Source organism: Pelodiscus sinensis, chromosome 9 (genome assembly GCF_049634645.1).
Source record: "Pelodiscus sinensis isolate JC-2024 chromosome 9, ASM4963464v1, whole genome shotgun sequence".
In the NCBI taxonomy this organism is placed as follows: domain Eukaryota; kingdom Metazoa; phylum Chordata; order Testudines; family Trionychidae; genus Pelodiscus; species Pelodiscus sinensis.
The window spans coordinates 50,200,384-50,214,942 of NC_134719.1; the positions used below are offsets into that span (position 1 = coordinate 50,200,384).

Below are 14,559 nucleotides of genomic sequence, written 5' to 3' on the forward strand. Positions count from 1 at the left end.
AGCTAATTCGAATTAGCGCATCTACACTTAAAAACTAATTCGAATTAGCGTTTTGCTAATTCGAACTAGCATGTCCACACTGAGTGGATCCTGAACTGAGGTTAAGGATGGCCGGAAGCAGTGCCGGCAGGGCATCAGGTTAGGACTTAGAGCATGGAGCTACTGTATCAGGCTAGCCGAGGGCTGTGCTTAAAGGGACCCAACCCCCACCCCGGACAGACAGTTCTCAGGGGTTCCTCACTTGCAAAGCAGTCCTGGCTTGGAGTGCCCTGAGTGCCCACACTCGGCACATCACAGCACTCGGCCATCAGCCCGGCTGCACTTGCCGCAGGCTGCCATCCGGAGGGGGGGTTAATCAAGGGGCTTCAGGAGAGCTTCTACCCCGAGGAGCCCGCAGAGCCAGCCCAGTCCTCCCCAATGGGGGCTCGTACCCCATTCCTCCCTAACCTCCTTCCACTTACCTCTCCCTAGCCCCCCTTCCTGATGTACAAAATAAAGGACACGTGTGTTCAAAAATAGAAACTCTCTTTATTGAACAAAACTCGGGGAGACTAGGAAAAGGAGGTGGGAGGGGGAAGAGAGAGGGTGGGAGAGGGGAGGGCAACTAAAATGATCAGAGGTTTGGAACAGGTCCCATATGAAGAGAGGCAAAAGAGACTGTGACTTCTCAGCTTAGAAAAGAGGAGACTGAGGGGGGATAGGATAGAGGTCTATAAAAGCAGGAGTGGTGTGGAGAGGGTGCATACAGAAAAGTTCTTCAGTAGTTCCCATAATAGAAGGACTAGAGGACACCAAATGAAATGAATTGGTAGCAGGCTTCAAACTAATAACAGAAAGTTGTTCTTCACAAAGCAAATAGTCAACCTGTGGAACTCCTTGCTGCAGGAGGCTGTAAAGGCTAGAACTATAACAGAATTTAAAGAGATGTGAGATAAAGTCATGGAAGTTGGCTCCATGGAGTGGTATTAGCCAGGGGGTAGAAATGGTGTCCTTGGCCTCTGTTTGTGGAAGGCTGGAGATGGAAGGCACAAGACAAATGGCTTGGTCATTGTTTTGGTCCATCCCCTCCAGCGTCCCTAGTGTTGGCCACTGTCGGCAGACAGGCTATTGGGCTAGATGGACCTTTGGTCTGACCCAGTACAGTCATTCTAAGCTCAGGACTCAGGGTCGGGGTCTCACTGGACCACCTTGATTTTCATGCAAACCTGCTCCTGGGTGGCCAGGCTGGCATCTCTCCTGCCCTAGACGGCCACTTTCCTGTGCCTAGTGCGGAAGTCGTGGATGAGGTCCACGATGTCCGCACTAGACCAGGCGGGTGCCCGCCTCTTGCGGACCTGGGCAGGCTCCCAGGAGCCGGAAGCCTGGTCCCGGGAAGAGGGGGAGGGCTGGGTGGCAGCGGGTGGCTGGCTCGAGCCATGCCAGGTGCAGGGTCTGCTGGCTGGGTGCTGGCAGGCTTGCACCTGGCACGGGCACCATTGCCAGCCCATGCCCCTTTAAGGGCTCCGGGGCCGGGAGGGGGGCAGACGAGTTTCCCTGGTATTGGCCAGAGTGGCCACCAGGGAAAGCTGGGGAGGGCTAGTCTCCCATTAGTTCGAATTAAGTGTCCACACAGCCCTTAATTCAAACTGCTTAATTCGAACTAGGCGTTAGTCCTCGTAGAATGAGGTTTACCTAGTTCGAATTGAGCGCTCCGCCGCTAGTTCGAATTAAGTTTGAACTAGCTGTTTGTATGTGTAGCGCCTATCAAAGTTAATTCGAACTAACGTCTGTTAGTTTGAATTAACTTTGTAGTGTAGACATACCCATGGTTTTGATATGAACACTTGAGTAAACCAGACAAAAATGTTCTGGTGTTGCCAAATTGGCATTTTAAAGGGACTACCTCCTCAGCCTACCATACTTTATTTTTTTCATTTGATCTTTTGTTCCTTGTTCTCTTTTTTGTTTTACTCAGTCTCATGTAAGGAAAACATGAACCCAGTTCATTTAAGTTAATGTCAGGTTTTAAAACCATAATAGTTTATTATACCAGGCCTATTTTATTGCAGATGGCTTCACCACTGTATGGCTTTTTGCTTTGTATAAATATGTATACCCACCTTGTCTGTTCCAACACCTGTTATTCTGTTTAAGAAGAAATAGAAAGTCCTATATTCTATATTCTAGAATGATCTAGAGTGTGTAATTTGGTAGAGAACACTTTGCCACGGACTTCAGTGGGATACTACATAGATATGAGGGTCTACCTTTGTGGAACTCATTGTAGGACTGGCACCTCATTTTGCAAACAGGAGATTACAAATGTTCTGAGTGTAAGTATTTCATAATTCACCCAACCCTGCTGGAGAAGGGAGTTTTGTGTGGAGAAAAGGGAAGGAACATCCAAAGATTCAAATTCTGATAAGCTTGGGGGGTGAACCGGCTAATGTGCTTTTCTATTAGAGCCTCTGAATCTTTTAAAATTCATAATTCTAAGCAATCTCTTTATGAAGGATTTGTTATAAAACAATATATTCTTTCTGCTTTTGTTTACTCTTCATATCTTACCATAGGCTTTTGGAGCAGAGTGTCACTTAATTATTTTTCACAGAGAGCCCTGGACAAATATTTGTGCAGTGTAACTCGAGCTCCTTATTTGCCAGTATAAATTGTAAAGATGCTTCGCCCAATTTTATTTGCATACCTGAACAAAAATAACATGTGTTTGCACAAGCTACATGTAGCTACAGGCTACAGAGGATTGGGAATTCAGAATTCTTAACTAAAGTAAGGGTATGTCTGCCTGTGTCAGTGGTTCCCATTGGGGATGCTGCTGCAGTTGGCACCATGGAGCCAGAGCTCGCCCTGGGCATTCTGCTCCAGTTTTTGGACTTGCTGCTTGCTGCAAGCCTGCCAGCAATGGCTGGAGGCTGTCAGGTACCATCTGGTGCACGTCAGCCCCCTGCCTCTCCCCCTGGCCTTCCTGGGGGCCATGGAGGATTCGCAGCAGCCTCCGGACACCAGTGAGCCCCGCTGCATCTGGCATCTGGACACCAGCAGCGACTGGTGGGACCGCATCGTCCTGGAGTGCTGGGGAGACCAACAGTGGACCCAGAACTTCAGGATGAAGAAGGACACCTTCCTGGAGCTCTGCGAGTGGCTCACCCCAGCTCTGCAGTGACAGGACACTCGCATGAGGCCTGCCATCCCCCTCCAGAAGCACCAGTTCAGCATGGGGAAATCCACCGTTGGTTCAGTGCTCATGCAGGTACGGTACTCACTGGCCACTGGGCCAAGGGGAGAGGGGGGCTGCAAGGAGGGGATGGGCCGCCACAGGGAAAATGGGCGAGGGAGGAGGTGAAAGTGCCCCACACGGGAGGGTTCAGTCTGTCCTGGCTGTACTACACGCCACGCGCCACGGCCAGGATCTCAGTGGGGGTTGCTTCCAGGTGTGGGAATGAACACTCCCAGCCACCCGGGCGCCCCAGTGATTTGTGGTTGGTGTATCTCTTTGCAGGTGGTCAAGGCCATCAACCGGGTGCTGCTCCGCAGGGTGGTCCACTTCACCAACCCGGACATGGTCATCCAGGGGTTCGACACTATCGGCTTCCCCAGCTGTGGTGTGGCCATCGACGGGACGCACATCCCCATCCGTGCCCCGGAACATCAGGCCTCCCTCTACATTAACCAGGGGTACTGCAGCATCCCTGATAGACCATGGATGTTGCTGGACTAGAGTCTCGGTTTAGAGAGTTTCAATCTGTATGAAAAAATTTGTAATGGCTAAAGACTGCTACTGCCATATGATTTCTTACTGGCTTATAGGAAATGAATGTGCTGGTCTCAGTCTAGTTGCTAATGGACAGTTGTTCTTTTAAAAATTGCACCCTTACATTGACACTTGCTAACATTTCTGTTGACAGTCTCAGTGGAGTCCCCAGGTCAAAATGGGAATATTTTTATTCATTATTTGTATTTGTAGTAGTGCCTGGGAGACTCAATCATTGACCAGAACTCCATTGTGCTAGATGATGTATAAAGCCACAGAGCAAAAAAAAGAAATTCCTTCCTTAAGGTACTTACATCTAAGCAGAGACTTGATTCCCCCCTTGCTATAAGAAATTATTGGAAAAGATAGATAGCAATCCTAAAAGATGCTTCAGTGCTTTACTGGATCTGTTCTGTGGATTAAGAAAGAATATGATTCTCCATAACAAGTAGTCCAACATCTTTCTTATAATTGAAGCTAATGGCAAAGCTCATGTTGATTGCAGTGGTGCAGCATCAGGTCCAAAATTTACATTTTAAAAAAATGTAAACTGTTGATTAATTCATATGAAACTGCAGAAAAATATTATTTATATCCAACCTAAACTAAAATGGGAAATTCTGGGTGTAACACAGAATTCTAGGTGTAAATTCTGGGGATCATAACCTGATCCCATGAGATTTCTGGAACAAAGAAGGTAGATGAACAGACTTTGCATAACCATCCAGATTTTTGGATACTTCCGCAAAGGAATCTTCACTAGTTTTTATTTAGGTAAATTACACGATTTTGTGTGTCCTATTGTGGTAATTATCTATCCTTTTTATGCACAGAAGACATCATCCTCTCTTTATTTTTTTTTCAGGGAATAGTTCACTAAAATCTTTCCTTCCACTATTTAATATTAAAATAAATCCCATATCTCGTCTTGAAGTCTTTGAGGGAGGATTAAAATATAATTTGTTCCTAAACAAGTTTTTGTGAACAGGCTGTACATTTGAATAATCATGTTTGTAGACTGAAAATAAATTTAACTTGGGTACCATCCACAACTTTGTACCTGGAAGCAAGTTAACAGTTTATAAACTGTAGTTACACATGTCAGACCTCAAATAGAGTTCTGACCGAATGCAATGAATCTGATTAGGAAGAAGCAAGTTTTCTCTGGAGGGTCTAAAGAGCCCCCACATGTAGGTGCTGTACAACAACCCCTAGCAGATGCCATAATATAAAATATTGTGCAGCGTGAACTATTACACTTAAAGTTACAACAGGTTCTTTGGAGTTAGCCAGATCCTGTCCTCAGCTCAGTGCAAAGAGGCCACTACTTGCTCAGCCGAGGATTCTCCAAAATTAGGGAATACCAATATGGAGTAGACATATGTGTTGTACATTTCTTCTCCCTCATCCCCAAAACTGATTATCTTACTCATAAACTTCATCTCATTTCCATTTGTCTGTGAAGTACTATTTCCACTGTTTATTATGTAATATTTTACAATTGTTTCTTGTAGAGTGCACACTTTAACCTTTGCCCCTTCTTTCTAGACAGTCAGTTACCCATAATGTAGCTTTTCCATATCCTTCAATAGGACAGTTTGAGTTTTGATCCTTTATCAGAAGTAATAAATCTTCCCTAACTGAAAGGTAATCTGATCAAGTAAACTTACACTGTAGCTTTCATTTTTGTTACACAAATGCCCCACTAGATGTCATCATGAATCTTCTTAAATGAGAACAAATTGTCAATCATGCATGAATTTTAACTGAGGTAGTGATTCGATTAGAATCAGTAATCTGAGCTTCTTAGATAATCTGTTCTCTGTCGCTTGATTATAACGAATAAGCTCATTAATTCAGTCCTGAAAGAGACATTCTTATATACGGTATTACCTAGAGTTTTAATAGATTAAACATCTGGGCTGTGTCTACACTGGCAAGTTTTTCTGCAAAATCAGCTGCTTTTGTGGAAAAGCTTGCCAGCTGTCTACACTGGTTGCTTGAATTTCCACAAGAACACTGACTTCCTACTGTAAGAAATCAGTGCTTCTTGCGGAAATACTATGCTGCTCCCGTTTGGGCAAAAGCCCTCTTGCGCAAATCATTTGCACAAGAGGGCCAGTGTAGACAGCACAGTACTGTTTTGCGCAAAAAAGCCTCGATGGCTAAAATGGCTATCAGGGCTTTTTTGCGCAAAAGCGCATCTAGATTGGCACAGACGCTTTTCTGCAAAAAATGCTTTTGTGGAAAAGCATCCGTGCAAATCTAGACGCTCTTTTCCGCAAATGCTTTTAACGGAAAACTTTTCCGTTAAAAGCATTTGTGGAAAATCATGCCAGTCTAAACATAGCCATGTAGTATATTGGTGTCTACATAACTTTTCATATAGGCTTGTTCATTGAGGCCCTTTCTTCCAAGGTTTCTACTAGTTGGTGCAAGAAAACAGGAATAGCATGAAGCCAACTCTCATGAAGAAATCAGTTGTGGCTTTAAGTATGCAGTAAGACCGTGGCTTCCAACATTTTTGAGCATACAGACCCCTTTTCAATCTGTTAAAATTTTATGGACCCTGTGACGGACCCAGGCGGGTCCGCACTTACCCCGGGGTAGGGAGCCCCCCCCCAATGACGCCGAGTGAACCGGCAGGCAACCCGGGAGGCGGGGGAGCCCTGAACCGGGGGGCAACCCACCCCGGGATGGAGCGGCCAGCCCCACGCTGGGGAAGGAGGGGTCAGGAACAGCCGCGGCAGGTGTGCAGGGAACCCGAACGGCATGCTGCCCAAACAGAGGCAAGGCCAGCGGGAGGGCGGCCCATCCTGGCCCTGACGGCAGGGTGCGTTGGGACGCCGAGGGGGCGGAGCTGACGTCCCCGGCGTCCTTGCCCGGGCCGCTTGAAAAGCGGCCGGACAGAACAGCGCGAAGTGGCACCCGGAGGAGCCGTCACCGACCCCGCTACCAGGCAGAGACTCCCCCCCGTTGGAAGATAGGAAAGCCAGCCCCCAAGCCCACACGACGGCAGCGGGATGGGGCCAACGCTTCAGGCGGGGTAAGCGCCACTGGCAGACACGCAGACGGGGCTAAGGGGAGTGGGGAGTGGAAGGAGCCCGGGGCGGGGTCCTTTTGGTGCCCGTGGACAGGTGCGTTACGGGGATAGTCCCCACCTGTCGTGGGAGGAACGTCCCCGTTGTTCCCCCACTTAGGGCCCTGGGCTGGGACCCGGTGGAGAGAGTGGGCCCGGGTCCCCCACACCCCACTCCCTCCCACAAACCCCCAACCTTCGCACCACCCGTCACGGGTGTGAACAACTTGAGGTACAGTGGACGACGGGAACTGTGCCATTAGACCCTAAGCAACCGAAGCCTCCCCCCTTTTCCGCCCCGGCGAGGACCTTGTCTCCGTACAGGCCGCTGGGTGCGACCCCGTCCCCTCGCCCATAGCACCCGCTCGGACTAGGACCCCGGGGCCTCCAGAGGCGGGCCGGGGCGACGAGTCCGCTGAACCCCAGGCCGGACCATTGGCCGGGTGATCGCACTCGAACTGCGGGGCATACGACCGGGAACCTTAGAAAGCGGGTCCGCTGAACCCTCTCCCCCCACCGGGAGGGGGTGTTCGCACCCACGCAAGCCGTCACAGACCCCCAAACAATATAGCTGTGCTGGTAGCCAGCATGTCCCTGAGCCCATGCTGCTTCCAGATCCGCAGGAAGCAAAGCGGGTTGAAGGATGTGCTTGCTGAGAGAGGCTCCATACATTTTTTCTAATTTCTATTTTAAACTTTCCACAGACCCCCTACTGTACCGTCGTGGACTTTCAGGGGTGTGTGGAGCACAGGTTGGGAACCACTGCAGTAGGAGAAAGCTCCAAGATATTTTTCGGCATTGCAAAAAAATTCAAAGAAAACAAACAGCAGAGGAACCACAATAGAGCATCTTTAATTAAAATAAAGTTATAATATAGCTGCTACATCAATGACATTTTCTCCTCTAAGGCCTGACTGACAGACACAAAGTAGCCTAGGCAATTTATTTTGACTAGCTCTGGATATAGTGTTTTCACATCCCATCTACAACTGTGCTCTTGTTCCTCTCCACAAGCCACAGCTATAATTCCTCCTTTTGTCCCATTCTCTCCAGGCCTGATGGAGATGCAGCTGTACTTCAGACCGTATCTTCTTTATGACTTGAAAAATTCTTTTATGACTCCCTAAAGGTCTCAGAACCATTTGTGCATACTATTCAGAGAGTGATCCTACAAGAGAGCTCTGAGAAACTGAAAGAGGTTGCAGCCAAATTTTATGGGCCACTCAAAAGGCTGTTCATGTGTAAATCAAACATTTGCCTTTTTGCTATTGTACCATTTTGGCAGTGGAAAGTATTTAATGGAATTAGGTTGGTCTCTCTGTCTTGCTTTATTTCCTCTCTCTTTTCTGTTCCTTCATTCCAATTTTTCCTCTCCCCGGTCATATATGATATCTCATTTTGTTCCCTCATTTAATTTTGCTTTCTCTCTCTCTCTCCACTTCCTTTTCTGTTTCCTCTTTCTCCTCCTTTCTTTCCTTTGTTTTTCTCACATGCTTGCCTCAATAGTCCTTCTTAATATTTATCCTCTTGCTGCATAATGGACACCTCTCTCATTTTCCTCTCGTCACAGTCTAGTGCACACCCACACTTTGCTCCCCTAATCTCTTTCACTTTTGTTGCTGCCCACTCTCTTCACATCCACCCACACTGATAAATGAGTTTGCTGATGCCCAGCATGCTATCATCTCACATTCACTCTAGCCTGCCATCCCTCACCTGAGAGACATTATGATCCCTCTAATTACTCTGGTACCTGCCTTCTTCATGCCTTCATTCCTGATACGGGGGTGGGGTGGAGAGTGGGGGTGCAACCAGGAACAGCCTGGTTCATCTTTGGTCTATCTGAGCCGGAAGAGAGATTATAACCGCTGGAACAGCTGTCATCAGTTCTTCAAGTGATAGTCTTTATGAGCACTCTATTTCAAATGTTCATAAACTTCATGCGCTTTTGTTTGGGAATTTCTTGTCCAGCAGTGCCTACATAGTCCACACACCTGCTATCCTCTTTCTGTGTACTGAGAGCATATAGAGCAGTGCTAAACCAATCGCTGTTGCAGTTCCTTTCTTCTCAACCAGCACTGTATGAGTAAGTTCCTATGGTTTCAGACAGAATTGTAGCTGGGTAACAAGTCCGTCCTGGCACCCACATAGCCACAACTACATTGCTATGTTTAGTGCATTAGCTCAACCAAATAACGTGGGTATGCCTACATCAGCTGGAAATTATACATACTCTTCTGCTAATTTAGCCATTCTGCTGTTACTTCACTCTCTGAAAAGAATTGTGAAGCAGAGATGACAGATAGAGACACCAAGCACTTTCCCCACCACAAAACTTAGTTTTTTGGGAGATCTGGACACTAAATGTGGCAATGGATTGGATTTTTAGAACTTTTGCTGTCATTGCAACATATTTACGATTAAAGAAATATAAACATGTGTAGGGTATGTTTATGCTAGTTATTATTATTTTTTGACTTAACTGCCAATTGAATTATGTTAACTTATCTGAATTTACATGTTAAATGGAATGCTCCATAAACATTTGTTCCAACTTGTGGTTGACCCTAGGGCTCAGTTTGAGTAAACCACAAACACGTGTTGAGTGTTCAGACTATAAATACTAATGTGTTAGTTGACAATTCACTTAAATTAAAAACAACCTGTTGCCCACTTCTGTGCTTCTTTAAGGTTAGCTTGACCTTTTCTGTTGAGGAGGGGTTTGTTACACTACATATAGCACAGCCTTTTTCCACTAGAGTGTTGACTACATGGTGCTCTAACTTGCTACTATTAGGTACAAAGAAACAATCCTCACACTCTCTGAACAAGTGCTCTGGCTAATATGATTTAAGAACAGACCTCATGGCTGTTTGACATTTTCAGAGGAGTTTGGTTTAACTTTAGAGCATTGAATATGACCCAAATTTTAAATACACACTTTGCAAAACTGCTGCATTTGTGTCTTGTTTGCACACAAGTTTTTATGATTTTATGTTTGTGTTTTTAGTATTTTGTTCAAGAAATGGAACTAAAATTTATCAGTAACTGGAAGACTTACCCAGCATTGCTTGGATTCTTCAGGGCTGGGGGGTGGCGATGTGGGGGGTGTAGGCCTGTCCTACCAGCCAGAGGCTGCTCATTGGGGCACTTGCTGCCCTCCTGTGGTCATTCTTCTTCCTGTGCTTACTGCCCCCTGTGGTCATGAGTAATTATAATTTCCTACTCTCATAGGGTATGTCTACACTAGCCCTCTAGTTCGAAATAGGGAGGCTAATGTAGGCATTCGAAGTTACAAATGAAGCCTGGGATTTAAATATCCCAGGCTTTATTTGCATCTTTCCATCCGGGCACCATTTTTAAATCCCCCTAGTCCGAATTAACTGCCTGCGGCTACACGTGGCAGTCAAATGTTAACTCAAACTAAGTCCTTAGTTCGAGTTAACTGTTACACCTCATGGTGTAACTCGACTTAGTTCGAGTTAACGTTTGACTGCTGTGTGTAGCTGCGGGCAGTTAGTTCAGACTAGGGGGATTAAAAAATGGTACCCAGACGGGAAGATGCAAATAAAGCCTGGGATATTTAAATCCCGGGCTTCATTTGCAACTTCGAATGCCTACATTAGCCTCCCTAGGGGGCTAGTGTAGACATATCCATACTCCTCCCTTTACATTTGATATGAAATAGTCGCATCCTGCACACATCCCATTATCTGGGCACAAGCAAACCCTGACCTTGCTTTAAGTTATAAGAGGAAACTGAATATTAAATTCGCTCCTAGTTGTTACCATTAAAGATAATTCTTGAACAAAGGGACCCACAGATGGATGGCCAGACAGAAAGACTGACATTTCTAAAATATATAGATTGAAGTGGGACTGTTACTTACAACACAATAACAGTTTATCTTAACTTTCTTAACTAGGCATAATGAGTGGAAATTTCAAAGGAGTTTATGGCAAAAACCCAATTGGAATTGAATACTCAACTTCTTTGGAGTCCTTTCAAACAGTAAAATTTCTCCCAATAGTTTAGCAATAAATTGTTTTTTCTCCCTTGGCAATTTAACATTACAACGAACAGGTTAATTTCACATGTGATGGTTGTTGGTGGATTCACTTCCTTTCTTAGCTTTATACCTTAAAAACAAAAGAAGGTATTCCCTGGTTAAGGAAAAGAGAGAGAGACCGAAGAATTCTTTAACCCATTAAAAATGACTGCAAGGAGAAAAAATCTTTCCTAGTGACTGCTCCTTTATGATAAAAGTGGCTTAGTGACCATTTCACCCTCAAATAAATAAATAAATAAATATCAGGAATATAAAGTTTTGGTTTTCTGCTATGTTTGAAGAATCAGAAAATACACTGAAAGTTAAGGTGTGCTGTGTTGAAGAAGAAGGAATTTTAAATTTTTCAGAAAAAGTGCTTTTCTCCCAACTATCTGAGATTTGAATTAAGAAGATTTAACATAAACAGACATAGTTTACAGACATAGTTTAAATGATTGTAAATCCCTTCATGCTTAAAGCTGCATGTTCTGTTCAGTCTATTGTGGTGTCATTATCTTTGTTAGACTTCTTGCTAACATGAGGGAAGGCAATACCTGATACTTCAATGTTTAGAAGCAGAAAAAAAATTGCAAATGAGATCTTTGAAATCCTGTGTATCAAAGCAATAAGGGGCTCAAACATAAATCTATCCCCCCCTCCTGTGTGTTTCAACAGCCCTCAGCAAAATAATTGTATGAAATATTAAGCAGACATTTGTTTTTCAATTTTGGTGACTAAAGTCTTCCTTTGTAAAAAGATTTCATTTGTAGGGAATCACCTCTCTACACTAAAACCCCCATGTTTCTGAAGGGAAGTTTTAGATTAGAATGTTTAATATTTCCACCATTTGTCATATGTTCTTTGTTTGGTATCTTTCACACCCACCCAGCAACCACAAAGGAAGAGTGACAGTCACAAAGTCCATTGCTTCACAGTCAAGACATGATGGGAGTGTCGATAGCATGGTACGGTGATGAATTACATCGTGCTCTGCAGCTGTGTACTGACCTTTAAATTGTCTTCCTGTTTGTACATAATATTGTGATGCCTTTAATATCACGTTTCTGTTGGCAGCCTTATATGTGCCTGGCACATGCAATGTGCTTCATTGTTCTAACTGCCATTGAGGATAATCAATAGGGAACAGTCTTTCAGACTGAGTTTCAAACCTGGGCTATGTCTACATTGTATCCCAAAATAGCTAATCTGCGTCTTTTGATTGTGCCCAATATTTTGAAATATAACAGCCTCGCTATTTCAATGTTCCTGAGAAGTAAGGAGCATTTCAGAATAGCAATTTATTTCAGAATAGGTGCTGTGTAGACAGTACCAAATTTTGAAATAAGCTATTTTGAAATAACATCAAAATAAGATACGCAATTTGCATAGCTCAATTTATATATCTTATTTCGATCTATGGTGCAGTGTAGATGCACCCCTGGATGCCTAAAGTTAGTTCCCAAAAATTCACCTTTAGGGCCATAATCCTGCAAAGCTGGTATATTTAGTGCCCTGTCACAAGTTAACTGGTCCCTATGGATAGATTAAGCATGGTTCCAGAGCAGCTGACCCCAGTCCAGCTAATTAAAGAGGTCTAGATTACACCTGGGCCTAAAGGGCAGCTAGAAAGCAGCAGGGGGAGAAAGGCCTGAGTGCTAGGGAAGTAAAAACACATTGTAATGGCACTAACCCTTGTGGTGGGTCTGTATAGCAAGGAGCAGGGGGCTTAGGGAAGCAGCCCTGTGGCTGTTGCTCCAGGAAGGGAGCAAAGCTGGCTTTGGCCAGGAGCTGGAGTGCCAGAGACCTCAGAAGTGATAGAGAGGTGGTGGCCCTGAAACCTGGGGTTAAGGATGGAGTTTTGAGACAATTTTCTGTTTGTTGAAAGAAATAACCCTCCTTGAAAAGCTGATGCTTTGGAGCTAGAGAGTATTTCCGTCTTCCCCTGGTAACACATCAGCTACATCTAGACTGGCATGATTTTCCGGAAATGCTTTTAACCGTTAAAAGCATTTTCAGAACAGAGCATCTAGATTGGCAGGATGCTTTTCCGCAAAAGCACTTTTTGCAAAAAAGCGTCCGTGCCAATCTAGACGCGCTTTTCCGCAAAAAAGCCCCGATCGCCATTTTCGCGATCGGGGCTTTTTTGTGGAAAACAAATCTGAACTGTCTACACTGGCCCTTTTGTGCAAAACTTTTGCGCAAAAGGACTTTTGCCCGAACGGGAGCAGCATAGTATTTCTGCAAGAACACTGACAATCTTACATGAGATCGTCAGTGCTTTTGCGGAAATTCAAGCAGCCAGTGTAGTCAGCTGGCAAGTTTTTCCGGAAAAGTAGCTGATTTTCCGGAAAAACTGGCCAGTCTAGACACAGCCATCATGTTTTAAATACCTGCTTCTACTGAAGTATCCTCACTTCTCACGCTTTAATGGTTCCTCCCATGATCAGTAGATTAATTTATCAATTAAAACTTTGAAACAATGAAAATATTCCCTTCAGGGACAACACAGATTGTGAGATTAGTTTAACAGAACAGTAATTGAGACTTTTATCGTCATCTTTCCCTATGGGAAATGTACTTGATCACTGATTTGATTCAATGACTCTAACTGAATCCCACAAATAGACCTGGGCTGCGTCTAGACTGGCATGATTTTGCGGAAATACTTTTAATGGAAAAGTTTTTCCATTAAAAGTATTTCCGCAAAAGAGTGTCCAGATTGGCATGGATGCTTTTGCGGAAAAAGTGCTTTTGCACAAAAGCATCCATGCCCGGAATAGACTCACTTTTGTGCAAGAAAGCTCCGATGGCCATTTTAGCCATTGGGCTTTCTTGCGCAAAAAATTAAGGTGCCTGTCTACACTGGTGCTCTTGCGCAAGAGGGCTTATCCCTGTGCGGGAGCATCAAAGCATTTGCGCAAGAAGCACTGAATTCTTACATTAGAATGTCAGTACTCTTGCACAAATTCAAGCAGCCAGTGTAGACAGCTGGCAAGTTTTTGCGCAAAAGCACGCGCTTTTGCGCAAAATCTTGCCAATCTAGATGCACCCCTGGAGGTTTCTATTCTCTTCTGATACATTAATGTTCTGAAGTTAGAAGACTAAATCTGACCCTAAAAATCAAAACAACAGTTTTGACCTACAAAATCAATGCTTTATTATACATTAGATACATGGCCTGATCCTGCAGCCCTTCATCAGACAAAACTTCTGTTAAACTTGGCGAAAATCAGTTGTTTTGGAAAGTTTTAACAAAATTAATTCAGTTCAGTGCTGGTAAATATCACTAAGTTATCTTGTAAAAAGCTGTTAAGAATGTTTCTCTATCACTAAAAGCTTCTCTCCAGTTTAACTGGGAATCAAATTCAAACATCTCTAACAAAAATGAGTTTCTATACACGAAATTAAAATCAGTGCAATAAAACATTTACACTAATTTTAGACTGCTATTATTTAAATGACTAATAATAAAGAAAATAAAAATAATCCTTTTATTAAGGTTTTATTTATTCTACTTTTGCTGTTGCTTAAGTTTTTGTCATAAGTAAGTCTGAGACCAGATTAATGTTTAGTCTTTTTTCTTGTTTCCTTAAAATATGGAAATTAATTATAAAACTGAAATTAATATTACACTTTTATGCAATATTGACATTGTGAGTACTTTTTTCCCACCCTAAAACCAT

The 14,559-nt window shown here is 44.1% G+C and overlaps 1 long non-coding RNA gene across 1 annotated transcript; it reads left to right on the top strand.

Moving 5' to 3' along the window:
* The first annotated feature begins 6,530 nt into the window (after window positions 1–6,530).
* On the top strand, window positions 6,531–7,710 carry LOC142830678 (uncharacterized). Its single transcript, XR_012906127.1, has 2 exons — window positions 6,531–6,794; window positions 7,532–7,710. It is a non-coding gene; the product is annotated as an uncharacterized LOC142830678 (long non-coding RNA).
* Window positions 7,711–14,559: the final 6,849 nt, after the last annotated feature.